The sequence below is a fragment of the Lygodium microphyllum genome, chromosome 29 (genome assembly GCF_053477565.2).
Source record: "Lygodium microphyllum isolate KBCC chromosome 29, Lygodium_microphyllum_v1.1.10, whole genome shotgun sequence".
Classification (NCBI taxonomy): domain Eukaryota; kingdom Viridiplantae; phylum Streptophyta; class Polypodiopsida; order Schizaeales; family Lygodiaceae; genus Lygodium; species Lygodium microphyllum.
Window position 1 is genome coordinate 64,690,617 of NC_141163.1, and position 23,055 is coordinate 64,713,671.

Consider the following 23,055-nt stretch of genomic DNA (forward strand, 5'->3'; position numbering starts at 1 on the left):
GCAATGCTAAATCCAATATGTGATATTCTATTTTGACCATGTTTCGCATTGTGTGAATTTTCAAGTTTCCAATTTTGTAAGTAGTTTTGTTGAGGATAAATTCAATGTGCAACCACGTACATGTCGGTGATCAGTTGTACATGGGCCGATGCACTATATCCTTACTATATTTAGTGGTTTGGCAACAGTATATCTGATGCGATATTCCATTTTGCCCATGATTTATTTTTTGTCAATTTTTAAGTTTCCAACGTTTCGCATTGCGAGGTTGACAATACATTTAATCTGCAGTTGCACACACTCATTATCAATACATTTAATCTACAATTGCGAGGTTGACAATACATTATCAGTGCAGTATAATGCAGTTAACGCATTTTCAAAAAAAGATTGAACCGTCAAATTTATAAATCGGAATCTGGTGAAACTTCACCCTCATGCTGGGCATTAGAAAAACTCATTTATATTAAAAATTTGGCCCCATCAGAAGCCTCTGGGTCACCTGTCCGGAGGCTCGCGTTTGGGGCCCTGAATCTGAGGATTCAGGGCCCCAGACGCGAGCCTCCGGACAGGTGATCCAGAGGCTTCTGTTGGGGCCAAAAAAATTTTGGATGGTTGATGTGTCCTTGAGGAGCCTACAGGTAAAATTTCATGTGAATCGGAGCACTGGTGATATTTTTCCTAAGCGTGGATTCATTAATTGAAATTTTAGGGTTTTTGAAAAGTTTGGCTATAAGTTTAAAGTTTCACCTCATTTTACACATTTCACTTTTGAGTTCTGAGTTCTCTCTCCTAGAAGACATGGTACGCACCAAGCAAGCGGCCCGGAGATACCCCCTGGAAATTCCATACGGCAGCCACGTCCTCCAGCTCCACCACCACCACCACCACGCCAGCATCGCAAGCGTCGATGGAAGCCAGGCACAGTGGCTCTTCGCGAGATCCGCCACTACCAGAAGACCACTCACCTCCTGATACCGAAGGCTCCATTCCAAAAGTTGGTGCGGGAGATCATGGAGGGCATATTGATCATGAACAACAGGAACCAGTTTCCAAACACATCACGCGCGAAACAACCGGATCGCTGGACTGCCCAGGCCCTCCTCACACTACAAGAAGCTGCTGAAACCTACCTCGTCGACTTATTTGGAGACTCAGTCTATGCAGCGGTGCATGCAAGGAGGGTCACTGTCACCGAGAGGGATCTGCGGATAGTCAGGTTCTTTCGGCGATGGAAAGATAGTCCTCGCGGAGGTCAGCAAGGATAGAGGTGTACAAACTCAAAAGCACATGGAATGTAGCTTCTGAAGACATTTTGTAAAGCCTTGGTCCTAATGGACCCCATGTAAAATTATTATTAATACAAATACAAAGTTTTTGGCGCGTCTTATTTTTGTTTAGTCACTTGATATTTATTTTATTTACGTCGTTGAGTTATCGTTACATGCGTTCGAACAAATACATGTTGCGCACGAATTCGATAAAGCACTGTGTATTAAATTTAGGGTACGAATCGTGTTACGTATAAATTCGATAAATAAATGTAACATTCAAGTAAAAAAAAACAGTAAATGACACGTATCACAAACTACATTGCACGCGAATCCAACAAACATCAGTTTTCATTACTTGAAGAGAAGATTACAAAGTGCAGTACATCAGTGATGCGATATCAGTAGGCAATAAGTACATCTATTCTCTCCTAGGCTTCTTGGAGCTAGGCTCCCCATGGTTAGAGCTATTCTTGATCATAGGCAACAATACATTTTGCCCCAATAGTTCCTGTCTAATGACAGTGGGGTCTTCAACACCGGCAACCATGCCACGGGCCACCATGGAGAAAAGTGGGCCAGACCTAGTACTCGTGAATAAGTAGAGAAGCTTCGAACGTCGAAGCAACACTACTTTCTCCAGGCTGGAGTTGGTCGGGATGGTCTTGAAGGGCCCAGCCTTTGTTAGTGCCCTCAACTTCAAGAAGTTCTCTGCAAAAGCAGGGGAGCATGTCTTATGAAATACAATAATGTCGTTGACAAGCTGCCCAACATACTCCTTCAATGCCGAGTCTTGCACCCTTCCTTGGCTACCAGATCGGCCACCCTGCCTAGATGAAAACTCATCTATATAGACAATCTCCTGCAACACACAAGTTCAGTATCAGACTCACTATGCATGGAGTGTGCTGAAGATATATAAATCATATTCATATGAAACTTAACCAGTAGGGCCTCTAGGGCATCGGGAGCACACACATGTGTTTTTGTCGGGATCGGGCCCCCAGAAGTGCCCTGGCCGGAGGCTCGCGTCTGGGGGCCTGAATCTGCAATCTGCAGATTCAGGCCCCCAGACGCGAGCCTCCGGCCAGGGCACTTCTGGGGGCCCGATCCCGACAAAAACACATGTGTGTGCTCCCGATGCCCTAGAGGCCCTACTGGTTAAGTTTCATATGAAACCGAGAACATTACCTTCTCTGCATCATCTATCTGCCGCTGTAATGGAGCATCCAGGTCTGCTCCTGCCACTGGGCTGCCCTCGTCTCTCTCCTGGGTAGGCACTGCATAGTCGGGTCGAGGACCAAAAAGGCTTTCCTGCAACCGCTCGAACTCCTCATCAGAGATCTGATACTATGGCGCCGCATCCTCAATCTGCTCCTGGATGCTCACAATGGCAGAGATGTCATCGATGCTCGTGCCATCATAACGAGCCACCTCATCAACATGTGGTGGGGCATCCTGTAAATCAAAATCTATGAAATCACTAGGTGCATCACGCACCATGATACAGTATAGTTCTTCTTCCCTAAGCTCCAACAACTCTAGCACATCCTTCATGAGTAGATATTCCACCCCCTCGATGGTGATAGCATGGAGAGAAGAGAGGGGTGGCTCTTCGCTCGTGGGCATCTCATCAGGGCAGGGAGGTGGGTGCACAATGGCCAAGCTCTGTGCTGCCTCAACACTCAGATCGAGAGTGATCTCCTCAGGCTCCCTCTCAAAGTACTCTAATAGTGGCTGAGAGGGTGCGTTAATGTCCTCGTCACTGTCCTCTTGCACCTCAGTGCACATAACATATATGGCAAAGGCGGCATCCCTCTCAATGAGATCCATCGTGACGTGGTCCTGTGACGAGGTGGGCACTGCTCTAGCGCGGAGATGTTGCCCCACATGCACCAGGGCTCGACTTATCACCTTTGCATGGCTGGATCCGGCACACAAACTATACAAAAAATCCATGGGAACCCACCTGAGAGTGGAGTCGGGAATAGAGCAAGTGAGAGGGTTCACTGCATCACAAAACGATGCTAGTATACTAGAGTCAGGGTCTACAGCGGAAAGCGAGCTCTCTAGACTCAAGGTCACGCAAAACCTAGGGTATATCTGGTCCCCTATGTGCGCGTAGCATGTGGAACTGATCCATGCGGCGAAGGCGGGAGTGGTAGCCATGGCACACAAAGAGAGAAGGAATGAGAGCACAAGTGTAGGGAAGTGGAGAATGAAAGCGAAAATGAGTTTGGAGTTATAGCTTTTATGTGTCTAGGGTTTTAAATAAAGGTTCTTTATAAAGTTATTAATTCTAAAGTTTCAAATTAAAACTCTTACCTTAGTTTCTTTATTTCAGTACTTTAAAGTCACTGTTAAAATTACTCATACAGACAAATGCTTCGTTCTACATTATTATATCCTCGAATATGTTTGGGTCGCTGAGTATATTCAAGTCTAACGAGAGAAAATATATAATTTTTTAAAGAAAATAAATCTAAAAGGCCTTGAAATTCCCTTTGGATCCAATTTAATATTAAAATGTAATAAACGAGCAGCAGAGATGCGCTACAATATATCATTGTGCAAAGACAATATTCTCTAGATTATAGACCTCTAACCTGCAATTTAATTATGATTTTTAACTGCACGATTGAGTAATTACAGTATGTATTATCGCACGCTTGGATCACAGTAAACTAAAATTTAAAGTACTCAGAAGTTCAAAAAAGGTATGTATTCGCTCTTTATAAAGTTTTTTTACAAGGATTCCACTATCTCAAGGATATGTGGAGAAGCACATTGTTTACATGTCATGGATTGCTCACTACGAGTCCTGACTTTTCTATTATCTAACTTGAAATAGAAGTTGTAGAGGGGCTCACTAGACATTAATTGGATTTCTTGTCTCAGAAAATAAATGGGCCAATGACTCTCTGCACTGACTACGAAAGGATTATGACCACTCCACAAGATTACCACATCTACGAGCGCTGTATGTGTGTCATCTCGGATATCTTGATCCACGCTGATCCACTCCCCTCGCAAAAGTCGCCATCTTCTATATCGAAAGCGAACGCACAGAGTTTGTCTAGCAATGAAATACCTGTAATAAAAACAAAAATAATGGTAAGTGATCAATGCGACTAACATAACAATTCATCTAAGCGAGACCTATGTCAATTAAATCAAGGTATGCAAAGTAGTAAAAAAGTTTTACCTGAATGTAATATCAGATTGGTTGACCCTGCACACAATCGTCTCATCAAAATGTGTTCTTTTGACTTCCCAAGACTCACCCAATAGCTGACTCATCCATTCCTCGGATGGACACTTGCATTGATAAGTAATCTTTGTTTTCTTCAAAACATCACATGAACCAAACAAATGTGCAAACAATGAGAATGGAATAAACCAATTAAGATGCACATCTTTGGAGCCTGTGGTGAGTTTCATAGCACTATTGATGTCAGATTTTATCTTCGACTTGCAAGCTCCTGACAACTCCAAGCTACCAATGAACCATTCACCACTAGACAATGGCGGCAATGGGACATGCTGCAATCTCTGGCTTTCTACCACATACAATGAATTATAAAAAAAGATATTTTGAGTGGCAAGTTGACTTGTAGAGGTATTATCATAGATCAAAGAACCTATCTCTTCATGCCAAACATGTATCTTGCCGCTTAAACATTCCACATTCTGCCATTCATGCAAAGTCGATGGATATAGAGCTGTCAATCAAACAAGACTGAATTAGAATACTGCAAAGACTTTTAAAAACAACTCTGATACAAAAGAATAATCAATGATAAAATTTAGCAACTTACTGTTTTGTTTATAATTTGCAATGTTGTTCTCGTCGTGTACAGAGATTTGTTTATGCGTATAAACATGTTGAATCAACACTTCTGTTACTGCACTTGTGCCATTAAACACTTTTCTAAACTCTAGAATTCTACCTTTCCAATGTTTGCTAGGGTTTGCAACATCCTTGCGCTTGACCTTGAAACTCCCTCGAGTACTTGGGTGCATCAAAATCCAATCCAACTTATAATACTTATCACAAATCCAATTACCGCCATTATCTTTCCTATTGAAGACCTCCACTGCAAGTATGCTACTGATATTTTTCCTCCGTGAAGACATCTGTAACAACCAAATACAAAAGTTACCTATTAACATGTGTATAATTTGCAAATGTTATCTCCAAATGAAATTAAATTTAAATGGATCAATTTAAAAAAGAAACATTGTACCTGTAATTTCTTTCACAAAGATCCCTAGATATGTTGAACAAGAAGTTGACTTATAGCAAGACCATTGTTCCTTCACTGACAGATTCCTGTAGTACAAAAACAAAAGAAATATTGGGTCAACACATACATATAACTTATATAGGCTTTGTCCAAATGCGTTGAAATTTAACCATGGAACAGTAGTAAAAAATGGCAATATACCTGTGGCTTTCTCTGCAAAAAATCCCAAAGATATTGTAGAAGTTGAGTTCTTAATAAATCATTGTTCTTCACCCTCGGAGATTCTTGGAGTAAAAAAACAAAGGAAAGCTCAGTATGCATGTAACTTGTATACATTTTGTCTAAACGAGATAAAATTTAACAGTGGAGCAACAAAAAAACAAGACAATATACCTGTAACTTTGTTTACAGAGAAACCCTAAGATGTTGAAGAAGAAGTTGAGTGTTCAAAATCCCAAAGATGTTGTAGAAGTTGAGTTCTTAATAAATCATTGTTCTTCACCCTCGGAGATTCTTGGAGTAAAAAAACAAAGGAAAGCTCAGTATGCATGTAACTTGTATACATTTTGTCTAAACGAGATAAAATTTAACAGTGGAGCAACAAAAAAACAAGACAATATACCTGTAACTTTGTTTACAGAGAAACCCTAAGATGTTGAAGAAGAAGTTGAGTGTTCAAAATCCCAAAGATGTTGTAGAAGTTGAGTTCTTAATAAATCATTGTTCTTCACCCTCGGAGATTCTTGGAGTAAAAAAACAAAGGAAATCTCAGTATGCATGTAACTTGTATACATTTTGTCTAAACGAGATAAAATTTAACAGTGGAGCAACAAAAAAACAAGACAATATACCTGTAACTTTGTTTACAGAGAAACCGTAAGATGTTGAAGAAGAAGTTGAGTATTCAAAATGTCACTATTATTGACTGTAAGAGACTCCTAGAGCATCAAAACAAAAGAAATTACATGTCAGAGAATGCACATAACTTGCACAGGTTTTCTCCAAACGAGATAAAACTTTACCATAGAACATCTATGGAAGAGAAAAATATACCTGTAGAGTTTTGTGAAGAGAATCTTAGGGCTTTGGTAAAACAATCTCTGCTCTCATGAAACACATGAATCTCTCTTTGTGCTTGTGCAAAGCAAATGAAATTTTACAGGGTTACAGACATGGCAAGAAACAGTGAGGCTGTAAAATTTCGTCAGGAAAGAAGAAGCGGGGAAAGAGATATGACAAATTTGAGTTCCGCCTAAAAAAGAGGGGGAAACTGAAAAGGGGAGAAAAGAAAAGTCAAACATAAAAAATAAGAAAATGAAAATTCGAGGCACAAACTTCCAAGAAGTGACAGCTTTGTACTCCCCTTTTCCCTTATTTTATTGCTGAGGGAAGATTTGGTCCAAGATATGGCTAGAAGATTCATGTTACATGAATCTGGAATCCCAGCTCTCTCATTGGTTAGGCCTATATTTGTTTATTCACTCCTTAAGGGGCAAAAAAGAGAGTCCATATTTCTCCTAATGTCCATGAGGATTAAATCTGACCTGCAAGCCCTGCTCAACCATTTGACCAACAGAAACTAGATTCTTGGTGATATTCGGGACATGAAATACATCTGACAGGTATTTCTTTTTCCCATCCTGCATAGACAAAGGAAATTTTCCAATCTGCACAATAGGATGTGCAGTATCATTACCAGTCTCCACAAATCCTAGTTTTTCCATATTCCTTGCATCCTCCATCCATTCTGCATGACCTGTCATGTGGTTTGATGCACCTGAGTCAACATACCATACATCATTGCTTTCTTCTGCACTTGTCACAGAATTGTTCATGTGCTGCACCATAAATAAATGCTCATTTCTGTCATCACCCTGTCTACTAGAAGATGCATAATTTCCTTGTTGCAATTTTCCATTCATGATGTCATCTGCTTTTTATAGCAGTCTTTAGCCATATGACCCATTTTACCACAGTAGTAGCATTCAACATTACTGTTTGCATTTTGGCCTCTTTGCCATCCACCACGACCTCTTTGGCTCCCCCTGCCTCTAGAGTTACCACGTCCTCCTCCATAGGACTGGTTTTCTTGAGTTTGCTGCATATTCTGATTTCTACCACGGCCTCCAGATTGGCCTCCTCTACCTCTGCCTCTACCTCTTCCAGCATTTGAGTAGAAGACAGCTTCTTTTGAAGTTCCTCCTGAAGAAGATGCACCACCATTTCTCTGCTTCTCAGAAATTAGAAGAGCAATCGACTCCTCAAAATCAGGAAATCTTTCACGGACGGAAATGGATGTTCGGAACTGTGCATAATCCTTTCCTAGACCATTCAAGGTCACAGAAACTAAATCATCATCTTCCACTGGCGACCCAATGGAAGCAAGTGCATCTGCAAACTTCTTCACCTTCATGTGGTAGTCATTGATGCTCATATTTTCTCTTTGCACATTGTGCAACTCTTGCTTGAGTTGCATTTTCCTGGCTTGCGTATTTGTGCTATACATTTTTGACAAAGTATCCCATGCCTCCTTTGGCGTACTTGCATCTTGAATATGCACAATCATAGAGTCTGAAATGTTGATAGACAGCCAGTACATAACTTTTCTGGCTCTCTCATGCCATGCTTTAAATGCCTGCATTTGCTGTTGATTGGGAACATCAGGAAGAACTAGTTCTTCTTCATTTCCTGCAACAAATTCCCAATATCCTTTTCCCATAAGGAAATTCGTCATTCTAAACTTCCATGCTTGGAAGTTGTTCTTGTCAAGCTTTTCAGTGACAATCTGTGAAAGAGAATCAGACGCCATTACAGAACACTGCAAAAAATTCAGTCACTGCAAAGAACACAGCTTCAGTCTTACAAGGGCAAATCTGCAAAACTGACAAAAGTGGTATTTGACCACACAGTCACTTCCTAGTGACGATTTTTCATCAATAGGCAACAAGGATGATTCTGTAACTCCCAATGTCTCTGCGCACAGGCATACAATGCAATTTCTACAGTAACGTTTCACCGACCTGTAGAACAGTGATCGCACGGTATAAAACTGGGCCTTTCCTTGAGTGCGTGTAGAAAACTTTCGCCTCCAAAACAGGCCCCGAAATGGCCTCAAATAAAAAAAACAGGGTCGCCGAGGGCTAAAGGCCTCTCCTGCAGCATATACTGCCCTCTTGCTTTACCGCGAAGGGCGTCTCGACTTGAGACAATGCACTCTTGCAATTTTCGGCAGTGCTACCTGCAGAGATCAGCTCCCAAAACAGAAAATGAAAGCAACACTGCTCCTCTTACCAGAACATCGCGAACTCGGTTTGCTTTCTTGAGCTCCTTACCATGAACAAGGCTCTGATACCATGTCAAGATTGTGGGAGAGAAGGAAGGAGTCTCACTTGTAGCTTTATTGCTTGCACAATGGGGGAATACACACAAGGGTGGAGGCTAAAAACAGTTTTCCTCTTCTTAGTTGTGTAAGCCAAAATAACTCTAGTACATAGAAATAGAAGAACCCTATATATGGGTCTCAAACCAAACTCAACTAACTAAGGTGGTATACTAACTGAGCCATAAACTAGAGTAGATAAGGATAGTTGTCATCTAGCTATTATTCATGGGCGGTGTACCAACCGCATCTGCAACAACTGACAAGTCAGTGACATAAATGCACAACGGTCACCCTGGCATATCACGAGTGGAGCTCGATATCTTAACACCTCATGTATCTAGTGTGCATGACCATATTGTCACTGCTGTGATGACCGAGCAGCCAAGTGTTTCCTTGTGCCATGGCTAGTTGGGACACATGAGTCAAATAGGAATGAAAGTGCTTTCTCGTTTGGGTTACTCGTTATCCTGATTTTGAGCACAGTAATCATTGTGTTTATGGTAAGCATGTGGCACAGACATCTCATAAAAAGTCTCTTTCACTAAAATCTTTGCCTTTAGAGTTAGTACATTATGATGTATGTCAGATGCCAAGGTTATCTCTAGGAGGAAAGAAATACTTTGTCACATTTGTCAATTATGCTACTCTGAAGGTATGGGTTTACCCTATTCGTAGCAAGGATGAAGTGCTTGACACATTTCAAAAATTCTTGGCATTGGTTGGGAATCAAACTGATAAGACAATTTAGTGTTTTTTCTCTAAAAACGGTGGGAAGTATGTGTCCAAAGCCTTTCAGGTATTTTTTGATAGCAAGGGGATAAAGAGGGAGCTCACTTCCCCTCATAATCCATCCCAAAATGGAGTTGCAAAGTGCATGAATCGGACCATATAGGATAAGGTCCGTATGATGCTGTCTCATTCTGCATTATCCCATGGATTTTGGGCAGAGGCTATTATGACAGTTGTTCATCTAATTAACAGGTCACCGAAAAGGTCTTTGGGGAGAAGAGTCCATCAAGAAGAGTGGTCAGGCAAGCCACCTTCTTATGCTCATTTGTGAGTTTTTTTGGTTGCGAGGCTTTTGTGCACATACAGAAAGAAGAATGCAACAAACTGGAACCAAAGTCCTATAAATGCATATTCCTAGGATATAATGACAAGGGTGAGATGGGGTATAGACTTTGGGATCTCGCGAAAAGAAAGATAGTACGTAGAAATGGTGTCATCTTTCGTGAAGATTGCATGTATAAGCAATGCAAGAAGACTGAGGAAGTCAAGAGGGTTGTTTTCAGGGAGGATGCACCTTTTAGACAGCCATTTGTGCCCAATGGACATCAACATATACCTGTTGTAAATACTTTTTCAAATGCAGGAAATGGTGCTAAAAATGACCAAAAAGGTATTGCCCATGATACACCATAGTTTCAGCCTAAAAACATGCAGTTAAGACTGCCTAAACTGTCTCAGGACAGCATGCTAGAATTTCAGGACAACAACCTGTACATGCAGAATTACAAGCCCTTATTTTAGGACAACAACCTATAAATGCAGATTTGCAGGCCCAACAGTCATTGAGCCTTCTCTCCATAGGTTGACTCGACCATCGAGACCTCCTGACATGTTTGTCCCTGGTGTGTAGTATGCTGCAAATTATGTCATGTTGATGGATTGTGGGGAGTTGTCATGCTTCAAGGAAGTAATGACTAGACCAGATAGCAAGAAGTGGTTCAAGGCCACGCTATCAGAAATGAAATCACTTGATAAGAATGGTATTTGGGACTTGGTGCAGCTGCCTAAAGGGTAGAAAAATCTTCCAAGTGGGTTTACAACATGAAGGTCGCTTCTAGTTCTTTGCCAAAGTACAAAGCACGGTTAGTTGCAAATGGGTACAAGCAAAAACATGGAATTGACTTTGACGAGATCTTCTCTCCTATAGTCAAGATGACTACTCTAAGAACCATTTTGGGCTTGGTTGCAACTGAAGATATGGAGCTCATACAGATGGATGTAAAGGCTACATTCTTACATGGTGATGTGCATCAGGACATATATATGAAATAGCTTGAGGGTTTTATTGCTAAGGGCAAAGAGAAGATCTGTAAATTGAAACGAAGTTTGTATGGGATGAAACATGCACCATAGGAATGATATCATAAGTTTGATACTTTCATGTAGTCTCAGGGCTTTCAAAGAAGTCAAGTTGATCATTGCTTGTACACCAAGAAGGCAGTAGATGGTAGCCTGATTATCTTGGTTATGCATGTTGATAACATGTTGATTGCTGGTAGGGATACTCATTCCTTGGATTCATTGAAGCAAAGTCTTCATGGAAGCTTTGACATGAAGGATCTTGGTGATGCCAATCACATTCTTGGGATGTGGATACTCAGAGATAGATTGAAGGGGTTACTCTATCCATCTTAGCAAGAGTATGTATCCAATATTTTGCACCGTTTCATATGGAGGGGGGAGCAATCAGAGTTCCATTGCCTCCATATGTGAAGCTCGATGTAGAGGACAACCCTACATCTGATGGTGAAAAGGCTAAAATGGCCAGATTAAGTATGCTTCAATCGTTGTGGCAATTTGATGTATGCTATGGTTGCTACACATCTAGACATTGCCTTTGCCCTAGGAGTGGTTAGCAGGTACATGGAAAACCTTGGCAAGAAGCATTGGGAAGCAGTGAAAGTTATTATGAGATACCTCAAGGGCACAAAAGATTTGTGCATCTGCTTTGATAAGTAGAAGGCATTTGTGATTGGCTTTTCAGATGCAAACTATGCTGGACATGCAGACTGTAGGAAGTCCACTACATGGACTAACAGGAAGTCCACTACAGGATATGTATTTAACTTCACAGGGGGATCTATCTCTTGGATATCCAGGCTGCTAAAGTGTGTTGCATTGTCTACAGTGGAGGCAGAGTATGTGGCTACCACTGAGGCATGCAAAGAGGCCTTATGGCTGTCACATTTGGTTGCTGAGCTTGGGATTATTGAGGTTCCTATTCTCCACTGTGATATTCATAGTGCGATCATGTTAGCTAGAACCCTATCTTTCAAGCAAAGAAAAAACACATACAGGTGAAGTATCATTTCATCAAAGAGGTACTTGACAGCAAGAGCATTGAGCTAGTCAAGGTACACACTGATGATAATCCTGCAGACCTTCTCACGAAGGGTCTTGCAATAGAGAGGTTTGCCCATTGCCGGGGTAGTTGCCGATAGATGATGGGTATTGGATAGGTATAGTCTTTTCAGCTTTGTACATACATAGACTTAGTTGATTCTTTTTCTCTACCTTTGGGCACATTGCCGTTAGGGGGGAGGTTGTTGGGATAAAGGGCAATGTTCGTGTCTGCCATAAGGGCCAGATTATACAGTATATATACCTATCTAAAATCATTATTAAGGTACACTCTTCAATACCACAAATCATGTGTCTCTATCTCTTCTCTCTCTCAACCTACATCTCTACACACAGAAGCTCCATTGCAGCTAACTCAATAAGAAGTGGGGCGAAAATCTTATTCTTCTTCCTCTCCTTCTTCTTCCACATAAAAGAACTTGTTCTACAGCATGATAAAGGCTAATATGAAAGTACTAGAACATATATACATGTGATCACTAAGTGTGAACTTGTTAAGGATAGAGGAGTTTGGTATAATAAATGTATCATAACCAATAGTAACTATATGGGTGTAATCTAACTATAGAATCACTGGATATCCTCCATATTGGTCACCTAATGTGCCATTAAATAAAGTCATACCACATCACCAAGGTGTGTAATGAATGCCAACTCATGTGGATCTTGACATCTCAACACTTCTCCTCAAGCTCAACATGAGCTCATGTACTCCAAGCATAGTCCTAAAGTGGTAGAGCTTCTTAGCTCCCAAGGCCATGGTGAAAATATCTATAGCCTGATCTTGTGTATTGACATAAACCAAGTCAATATTAGCTACTAACCACTCTCTAATAAAATGATAACCTTTTTTTCCACCTATAGTCCCAAATCACTAAGTAGCTTATGTATCCAAGCTGCCTCACATGCCACAACTGCACCATCCCTGTACTCTACCTCAATACCATACTAGATAATGCAATTATAGGCTATTTCTTGCTACTCCAAGTAACAAGACCACTTCTAAAGGAAAACATAAATCCACTAGTAGACCTCCTATCTAAAATCCTACTAGCCCAATCTACATTTGTATAACTTTGCAAGTCCAAGGCTACACCTACTGCATAGAATAAGGCATAGTCAAATATAAACTTGATATAGCGTATTGTGTGTCCCACTACATCCAAATGTGGCTTGCATAGAAGCTGCATTAATTAACTCTCCAAACCAATTGTATAATTTAGATCTAGCCTAGTAATTATCAAGTAGATAAGGCTACCCACAATCTTTTAATATATAATGGCATCCTCAATCACATCACACTCAAATGTAGTAAGTTTAGCATTGATATCCAAAGGTATTGAAATTGGCTTATACTAAGCCATATCCTACTCTTTTAGTATATCTAAAGCTCTATGGACACCATATACCCTCTAGACTTTTGATTATCTCTATACCAAGTAAATAGCATAGCTCTTCTAAATCCTTTATCTCAAACTCAGTCTGGAGGAGACTCCTCACATGTTCAATCTCAGTCTCATTTTCACCCACAATAATCAAGTCATCTACATTTATAGCGATGACCAAAATATCCACATTACCCTCACATACATAAAGTGAGTGATTAGCATGTGCTCTACAGAATCCAAGTCATCTACATATATAGTGATGGCCAAAATATCCACATTACCCTCACATACATAAAGTGAGTGATTAGCATGTTCTCTACAAAATCCAATGCTAACAAGATATTCTACAATCCTATCATACCATGCCCTAGGTGCTTACTTCGGTGTTGGAGGGGTTTTCGTGGAAAGGTTGTATCCACCAAGGATTAGAGAGTGAAGGAAGTAGAGAATAGAAGATAGAAGAGAAGAAGAATAATAAACAAGAGTTACACAAGATAAAGACAAAGCTCAATGAATCAAAGCACAATGTATTGATAGAACTTGAGATAATAAACAAAATCCTTGTCAAGGACTACTCTGAAGCAATCTCCAAGCATTTTAATCTCCTAGATCTCCCTCTAGTAGACCAAAAACACGCACCAAACACTAGCTTCTTCTTTGCTGCTCAAATAGCAAATTTGATGGTTCTGTTGGCTCCAAAAAGGGGGTAAAACTCTAGGACACCTGATCAAAATTCTCCTAGATCACTCTTTCTTCTTCTTTTATCAAGCTTCTCACTAACAATCTAGTTAAAATTGTCAAATATTTTGAGAAGACAAGCAACCTTGAAGAACCAACAATCTACAACCAAAACACATAGTCTTTTTCACTAACTACATTTAAAAAATGCAAATTTCAGTCTATATGTAGATGCTCTTTGTGTCTGCAACCTAGCAAAGACTCAAAACCTTACAAATTTGAAATCTCAAATCTCTATACCTATAAACAGTAAACATATTTGAGTTTGTAATATAACTGGAAACTGCTTTCGAAGAACTTCCAAGACTAGAGCGAATGCCAAAATGAACTCAAACGGAAAAAATCATTGTGGCAAAGCCTTAAAGGATTTGTCCATGGTATATGTACTACTCTTCAAGCTCACAAGTTTCATTACAATTGGAGACTATGGCCTTTCCAACCTCAAGAGTCTCCTACAACTACATTCCAATGCAAATCAAACAAGATGGAAGGGCTTCTTACTCATTGCTTGTTTGCTTACATTCATACTCATCAGCTTCACCTTATCCTTTGATTGAGCTCCACATAGCAGTGGGACTACTCTAATAGCATGTAAATGTATAAGAGGAGAGAGAGGTGAAGCAACCAAGAGCACACACACACAATAGAGACTAGAGCACATAGAGAAGTAGGGTTGCAATCATCATCTTCTTCTTCTTTCTTCTTCTTCCACACAAAATAACCTAGTCCACAACATGATAAAAGACTAATATAAAAGTATTAAAACATATATGCATGTGGTCTCTACGTGTGAACCTATTAAGCATAAAAGATATGGGCATGTGGTCTCTAAGTGTGAACCTACTAAGGATAGAACAAAAAAGACTAGTATGAAAGGGTTGCAATCATCATCTTGTTCTTATTTCTTCTTCTTCCACACAAAATAACCTAGTCCACAACATGATAAAAGACTAATATAAAAGTATTAAAACATATATACATGTGGTCTCTACGTGTGAACCTACTAAGCATAAAAGATATGGGCATGTGGTCTCTAAGTGTGAACCTACTAAGGATAGAACAAAAAAGACTAATATGAAAGTACTAAACATATATACATGTGGTCTCTAAATGTGAACCTATTATGGTTAGACAAGATCGCATATAAATGTGCCATAACTAAGAGTAAACTAGTGGGTGTAGTCTAGCTACAAAATCACCAACAAATCCTCCATCTCGATCATGTAATGCGCCAATGAGTAAAGTTTTGCCACTTCACCAAGTCATGATGAATGCCAACTCATGTGGCATTCCAGATCTCAACGTCTCTAGTGTCCATTCATGTTGAAAACCTTTTGGAAACCTCCTAAGCTCAAATGTTTCCCAAACTAATGGAAACAGAGTTGCAATCTAAGGGTAGATAAGATATCATTGCATAGTGGGATGACATAAATTTCCACACATTATTTTGACGATCAAAATAATAAAGAGAGAAACCAAAGACATGACAAAAGACTTTTTATTGAGCATAGTTTTTGTATATGAGTTAATAGAGATCACATTGCTACCTCTACTAGGACATACATACATACATACATACATACATACATACATACATACATACATACATACATACATACATACATACATACATACATACATACATACATACATACATACATACATACATACATACATACATACATACATACATACATACATACATACATACATACATACATACATACATACATACATAGATACATACATGTATAGTAGTAGTAGTAGTAGTAGTAGTAGTAGTAGTAGTGGTGGTGGTGGTGGTGGTGGTGGTGGTGGTGGTGGTGGTGGTGGTGGTGGTGGTGGTGGTGGTCATGGTCGTGGTCGTGGTCGAGGTAGTGGTAGTGGTAGTGGTAGTGGTAGTGGTAGTGGTAGTGGTAGTGGTAGTGGTAGTGGTAGTGGTAGTGGTAGTGGTAGTGGTAGTAGCATTGGTAGTAGTAGTACATACATACATGTGTGTGTGTGTGTGTGTGTGTGTGTAGCATTAGCAGTAGCAGTGCCACTAAGAAGTTCCTTTGAGAGTTCAACATAGTTCTCTCTCAAGATTTTGACATGATATCTTGAACTTAGGTTCAGGAGAATGTCTTTGGTTTCTCTCTATGCACATGAGTATGGTGGGGGTGAATTCTTGTATTATGATGAGGACTTTGTAAATGCTAATACTATTGGGCATATGTTTCTCAATAATTGCAAAAATCTATCCTTTTACTAGCCAAGTGTACTAGAGAGCATTTGTTAGGGAAAAGGAGCCTACTACTCAACCTCTCCCAGGAGGCAAGGAGGAGCTTGCAAATGAATATGGTCTAGGCAAAACAACCAATTAGAGCAATAAGATTCAAGCATCCTTAGAAAAAATATCAACCACCTTATTTGGTTTCATTTCTCAAATACTACCTATGAAATAAAAGCATCCCTCTCACTATCCCAAAGATTTCTCTCCCTTGGTAAGTGGTAGAAAGATTCACATTTCCCATCGATAGTTGTGGGGCCATTTCATGCCAATTTATGAAGGCTTAACCATTAACTTATTGTGTTAGGACTTTTTAAACTTGTGAGGATACTTTGTCTTACAAATTTTGTTTATTTTTAAAAGTAATGTTTTAACTTGGGGATTGAAGCTCAATACTCTTGATAGTAGACTAGATTTGCTTGACTATTTTTAAAAGTTATGTTTTAGCTTGGGGTTAAAGATCAATCCTCGATGGTAGACTAGATTTGCTTGACTTTAATTTATAATATCAGCTAGTCAACATGCCTATGCCACATGGCTTTTGTATTTGTTCCGTCTTATCTAAGAGACATGGAGATTAGATGCACAATGTATATCTCCAATGGATATGTTGGGCAAAATGTGTGGCTTTCATGATGATTCATTTTGTGTTCACATTGATTTTGGGGGGAATATTGTGCCTCAAGTGGGTATAATCTTTATCTTGAATGATTAAAAGGATATTCTTGCATTGAAAAGTAACTTGGGAGTGAAACTAAGCCCTTTCTTGCATTGAAAAGTAACATGGGAGTGAAACTAAGCCCTTTCATGCTTTCTGCCAGTGCATGAAGAGTGCTTTTTATTGTGAACCCCTGTTGACTCATTACATTGTGCGTTGTTTGTGTGTATGCGTGTGCGAATATATGCACGTGCTTATTGCATTATTGTGTGGCTATATTCTTGGGGTAAACATGATAATGTATTAAGTTCCTCAATGGAAATTGTAAAATGTAATGTGCATCATATGCATATATTTCGTTGGGTTTGCATGCTTGGCATGATATGATCTAGTTCCCAAGAAGGATGAGTAGCAACTTTTTTGAGAAGTTCACTATTGTTTGGAGGTGATATGAACTGGCTTCCAAGGACTTGGAAAAGGAGAAGGTTCTTTAAGTGAGAAGAAGTGCTATGTTGTTTGAAGGTAAAGAGCCCATTGTATCATAATGTTGTGAAAGGAGCAAGTGTCCAATGAGGAGAAGAGTCGTGTAAATAGAGCACACAACCATAATATAGTGATGTGAAAAGATGGTGTAAAGACAATAATTTTATGATTTGATATTACAGCAAGGGCCAATAGAAGCAAGCTTCATGGTGTGGAGGTGACCTTAAAGGTAAGTGTCTTGGGTGGAATAATCTAAACAAGGGGCAGGCAAAGAGAGAGAGAGAGAGAGAGAGAGGGAGAGGGAGAGGGAGAGGGGGAAGCATGCTCATATTCCACTAACAAGGTGCTATTTAAAGAAGAAGCGCGAAGGCATGACTCGAGTGAGGTGAGGCACATCAGCTGAGAAGAGTTTGGCAGGCAAGTAGAGATCACCATGGCTACGCTGTTACTATGGGGCATGCTGCTTACTTGGCTTCAGCTAGGTAAGAGAGACAGACACAGATAGACACACACACACACACACACACACACACACACACACACACACACACAGAGAGAGAGAGAGAGAGAGAGAGAGAGAGAGAGAGAGAGAGAGAGAGAGAGAGAGAGAGAGAGAGAGAGAGAGAGAGAGAGAGAGAGAGAGAGAGAGAGAGAGAGAGAGAGAGAGAGAGAGAGTGTGTGTGTGTCCTTTCCTTTTCTGTCTTGCCTCTTACTTAATGAATAACAAGACATTGAATAACACAAAGAGAGAGAGAGAGAGAGAGAGAGAGAGAGAGAGAGAGAGAGAGAGAGATTTCTTCTCCCTTATGATTCGTTCTCCACTCCCTTTCTCTCTTATGATCTACCAAGCCAAACGTGCATTATGTCCTCCTTGTAATGTGAAACATAATTGACAAACATAAGACACTTCATGAATGTACAAAGTATCTCACTCTCTCCCAAGGTAATCCACCACCACCATGCCCCAATGACCTCCCAACGCAATTCCACGTAGAGCTAGTGGTTTGGGAATGGCAGGAAATCGAAAAGGACCCTTTCTCTTTCAGCTTCTTGATGCCTGAGAGCCTGAGAACGGTCATGCCGATCAAAGTAAAGGAGGAGGTGATCGTGGCAGCCGATTAGGTCAAAAATGGCTGGATGACAGGGCAAGGATCCCCACTCTATGGGGCACGGAGGAAGCCAAATTTTGGCAAGACAAAGTGTAAGAAGTGCCACACACAGTAAGGGGCTACGACTACCAACCCCTCTGGAGAAGGCGAATATGCAATACCAACATGCTCGCCTGGATGGCATTTTGTAACACCTACCCTACGAGCGAAACGACCCCACATTCATGGCATATCCACGTAGCGTAGGTGTGGATTGTGTCGCCACCCTCCATGGGAGGCATGACTTCCCCGTCATCTACAATTCCAATGCCACCTCCTTTGAGGACGCTCTACTTTTTGATTTAGGAAGCCTACCCACCTCCATGATGCGCTTCCTCGCTGAGTTCTCCGCCTGTCCAGATCCTGCTTTCATAACCACCTGTGATTACCTTAGGCTTCTTAAGCTCCTACTTAAGAAAGATCTGGCACCGCAAGAAAACAGCTTGTCTCCCCTCTTTTTTGATCCTAATGCTATTGATAGTTGCGCTATGACCCGCTTAATGATGAGAGCTAGCCTACTACCTTCCTTTTGCCTAGCTCTCCTAGAGGATATGAGCGACAACCAATTCACTAGATGTAATCACCCCTTCCTATCCATCACCTCTCTCCATGTCTGCATGAACCTGAATGGGTACATGCAAAGCCACCAATTTTTACGCAAATCCATCCACCCTCCCTCCCCCCCTCATTCCGACGATGAGAATTGGACTTGGCTGTCATACTCCTAATGTAATACTATCCCTAAATGTACATTTTTAAAAAAAAATGAAGAAAAGAAAAGAAAAGAAAAGAAGCAAAGAAAAGCATGATCACTGCACCTAGGGGTCCTTAAGTTAGGTGTGTCCGGTGGCTTCAGTCGGCCAGCTCCACTCCTAACCCCCTAGCCCTTTTTGATCCCCCACGTCACGCTTAGGGCACATCAAGGGTAGGACACACCTAGGGAGGTAACACTCACCTATGGTTAGACCTGTCACCCTAAGCCACTGGCACCGCACCCCCTTGGCACAAATGGGGTCCTCAAGTCACCCGGGCTCGCCTGCGGTTAGACCCACCTCCCCATTCCACTAGCACAGGCACAATGCACCAACACGTTGAGGAAAGCACTCCCCTTAGGTAGAGCACCACACCTTCTTCTTCAGGCACCCCAAAAGCGCCAAACCACCAACTTCGGAGGCCCTTGTCCACCCATGATATCTAGTGAGCTGCTCCGACGAACATTGTTCTTGAGCTTCCACAAGCACCTGAGTCTACATGTGGCCCTCACCCTTATACCAATGCCAAAGTGCCATGAGACTAGCACCCATCTAGGAGGGGGGTAAGGAGGGATGCCGGATGGATTTGCGTAAAAATTGGTGGCTCTGCATGTACCCTTTTAGGTTCATGCGGACGTGGAGAGAGGTGATGGATAGGAAGGGGTGATTACACCTACTGAATTGGCTGTCACTCATATCCCCTAGGAGAGCTAGGAAAAAGGAAGGTAGTAGGCTAACTCTCATCATTAAGCGGGCCATAGCGCAGCTAGCATTGGGATAAAAAAAGAGGGGAGGCAAGCCGTTTTCTTGTGGTGCCAAATCTTGCTTGAGTAGGAGCTTAAGGAGCCTAAGGTAATTACACGTAGTTATGAAAGTGGGATCAGGACAGGAGGAGAATTCCACGAGGAAGCTTGTCATGGAGTTGGTTAGGCTTCCTAAATGAAGAAGTAGAGCATCCTCGAAGGAGGTGGCATTGGAATTGTAGATAACGGGGAAGTCATGCCTCCCATGGAGGGTGGTGACAAAATCCACACCTACCCTACGAGGATATGAAATGAATGTGGGGTCATTCCTCTCGTAGGGTAGGGTGTTGCAAAATGCCATCTAGGCGAGCACGTTGGTATTGCATATTCACCTTCTCTAGAGGGGTTGGCAGTCGTAGCCCCTTATGGTGTGTGGCACTTCATACACTTTGTCTTGCCAAAATTTTGCTTCCTCTGTGCTCCACAGAGTGGGGGTCCTTGCCCTGTCATCCAGCCATTTTTGGCCTAGTCGACTACCAGCCGTGATCACCTCCTCCATTACTTTGATCGGCAGGACCCTTCCCAGGCTGTTAGGCATAAGGAAGCTAAAAGAGAAGGGGTCCTTTTTGATTTCCTGCTATCCCAGACCACCAGCTCCACGTGGAATTGCGTTGGGAGGTCATCGGGGCATGGTGGAAGGGATGCGGTGTCGAAAGGTTTTTGAAAGCAAAGTCTCAATCACAGAAGTTCTTGAGAAACTCCAAGATAGAAGATCAATCAAGCAAGATCACGATTCAATTTGAGAATTCAATTTCAGATAATGGCCCTATAATCAACTTGTTCAAGCCTTTGGTCTCTTGAATGTGGCAAGCAGACCTGAAAATAACAAGTATTTGTATCAATGTAAGTGTGAGATGACCCAATGTCAGAGTTCGATCTTATCATCAACTGGTTCAGGTCTCCAGTTTCTTGAAATGCAGCATTCAAATTTGAATGTATGCAGTACAAGTTCTCAATCAAAGACAAGCTCTGAATCACATAAATTTGGCAGCCACAAGGCAATCTTAGAACACAGTCAATAAAGTCTGCTTGAGCAAGTTAAGTAGCTCTCCTTTGCATATCCAGATTCTTCCAGAGCCGAACCATTACTTGCTGGCCTTGTTCTTCTGAAAGGAAAAAGCCTGATAAGTCATGGAGAACTTCCAAAATGACTTCATAAGTCACTTTTCCATCGCCATCTGCATCATAGACTTTAAAAAATGGTCTCCACTTTATTTTCGAAGGCTTGCTTTGACACTGAAAACTGAGAGAAGGGCCACAAAATCCTTGAAATTCAAGCCATCCAACATCCTTATCATTTTCTGTGATAACAGGTTAACAGCAAACTCTGGAACTGATAGAAGCTCCTTAGCAGAGATGAAGCCTTTTCCATTGCATCACTGAAAACTGAGAGAAGGGCAAAACCTCTCATAGAGGAAGACAATTTCCTGCTAAGAGACTGTTATAAGAGACTACAGTGTTCTTGGACATCTTCAATGTCATATTGTGTGAGCATAGAGGAAGCGTTCCCTTCAATTCTACCTATATATGTACAGCTTTTATGAGCCACTGAACCATCTTGAATTCCTAGACAAAATTTCACACATTCACACGCCCATGCCCACATGGGATTGAATTCCAAATATTCCTTGATTAGCAGGGATTCGCAAGTCTAGAACTCTATAGTTCAACCATGTGTTTTGATTCACCCTCACAAGCTGAACATCGGCTTGCTCTTCAGCTCTTTAAAATTCTGTTTGGCTTCGAGCAGCGTCTTCCTAGTTGATCGATAGCAATACTGCCGCTTGTCATGTTCCTCTTTAGGACCTTTCTCTACTCTTTGTTTTTTATCTTCCTTCAGGACGTGTCCTTTTTTTTCATGCCCTCCTGTCCCCAGAACCACATCTTTCCCTTTTCCTATTTTTCTCGTGCTTTTTCCTTTCGTTCGATCCCACAATAGCCATCTGAAAAGCGGCCTGTTTAAGTCGCCAGCCCTTTTTTCATCCGAGTTCATAACAACCTTGTACTTGCCAGGTTTAACCCAACCCACTCTATAATCTGGAAAACTCTTTTGCCAGTGAAAATTGAAAACAAACACCAAATTTCCTCTCTCAAAGATTATAACTTTATCTCCTTCATCTTTGTGTGACACATACTGATGCTCAGAGACCATAAACCCATATGTTTCTTCCAACTGCTGCATTGCACAATCAAACTCCTGCAACCAACGATACCTCAAGTAATATGCATCACCCAAGTCAAATCTTCATCTACATTTGTCAAAACTATTGTTGTTCCCCAGTACAAATTTGCCATTGGGAAGATGTTGATCTCCCCTGGCATTCAGGGTGACCAAATTCATTTCCCATAAAGTTTAGATAACCTTCTTCACCCAAGCTCATTGTAATCAATCATATAATCTTATGCAGAGCAATATCAAAGCATGATAAGATCCTATCAATATGATCTAGATCAAATGCGGTAAGCTGAAGATCTAAACCAGCCTGACCTTCTACAATCCCCAAAAGTTCCTGAACTTGTTCAACTGTAGCATTCTCGCCATAAAGACTCAGACTTTTTATAAAGTCCATGAAGACTCTGAACTTTTCTCCTGTAAGACCAGGAATAACCTTTTTTTAAAGAATCAACTACAAATCTTTCCATCTCCCCTTGCGATTGAGATTGATCTTTGTTTGTTGTTTTAGTGCCTTGCAAAAGCTCTTGCTTCAAAGGAAAGACCTTCTCGTTCAAGAAGGTAATTAATCTTTGCCGAACTGTTTCATCAGA

At 41.0% G+C, this 23,055-nt stretch overlaps 1 pseudogene; it reads right to left on the reverse strand.

Annotated features, from left to right (window-relative positions):
• Positions 1–21,304: 21,304 nt before the first annotated feature.
• Positions 21,305–21,793, reverse strand: LOC148010723 (uncharacterized; annotated as a pseudogene).
• Between the last annotated feature and the right edge of the window lie 1,262 nt (positions 21,794–23,055).